The 697-nt window shown below is 40.9% G+C and overlaps 1 long non-coding RNA gene across 1 annotated transcript; it reads left to right on the forward strand.

Moving 5' to 3' along the window:
• Positions 1-6: 6 nt before the first annotated feature.
• LOC111648572 (uncharacterized) lies at positions 7-691 on the forward strand. The gene is made up of 3 exons (XR_002760154.2): positions 7-188; positions 320-406; positions 497-691. It is a non-coding gene; the product is annotated as an uncharacterized LOC111648572 (long non-coding RNA).
• Positions 692-697: the final 6 nt, after the last annotated feature.

A 697-nucleotide genomic window follows, 5' to 3' on the forward strand; every position in this document is an offset into this window, starting at 1 on the left:
CCAGACCAGAGCTGACGTCCCCTCCTCAGTCTCAGAGGGGTGGAGGCAGCAGGTGAAGGGTGTGTCAGAGTCAGGCAGCCTCATGCTGCAGAACTTATCTCCACATCATGAGGGAACATACACCTGTGAACTGAGTGATGCTGAGGAGACACTGATGACCAACACCTTTCTCAGGATAGAGAATCCAGGTGAGGCAGCTTTAAGTGAGGAACTGTTATTATCTGTGTGACCTAAACACAAAACACCATCATGAGGCATCGAGGGACAGTTCAAGTAACTGACTCTTTTTCTATTTCTGGGAATTCAATCAATGTTCCAGGTATCATACCCGGGGTGATTGGAGGCATCGTGGTCATCGTGGTAATCGTAGCAGTTGGTCTGATACTGTACTGTTGCAAAAGACTTGGTAAAATAATATCCTGTTTACACTTCTTAATTCAAGTCTTGTTTGTTGTTTGTATTGATAATGTTGTTTTTTGGACTCAAATCATCTCAGGTCAACAAAGAAACAACAACGCAGTGGGAGAGTAAGTTAATCTTTTATATAACAAATGCACTGTTGTATGAACTAAAGTTAAAACCAGTTTTCTATTGTTGCATCTAATTTACAACTCCCCAGTTGTTTTCTTAGAGGATGTTGTAATTTCATCAATAAGTCAATTAAATATCAAATCAAATGAAGGAGTCATGATCGCTG

The sequence above is a fragment of the Seriola lalandi genome, unplaced genomic scaffold, assembly GCF_002814215.2.
Source record: "Seriola lalandi dorsalis isolate HSWRI2012SDOR001 ecotype SW California unplaced genomic scaffold, Sedor1 jcf7180002043268, whole genome shotgun sequence".
In the NCBI taxonomy this organism is placed as follows: domain Eukaryota; kingdom Metazoa; phylum Chordata; class Actinopteri; order Carangiformes; family Carangidae; genus Seriola; species Seriola lalandi.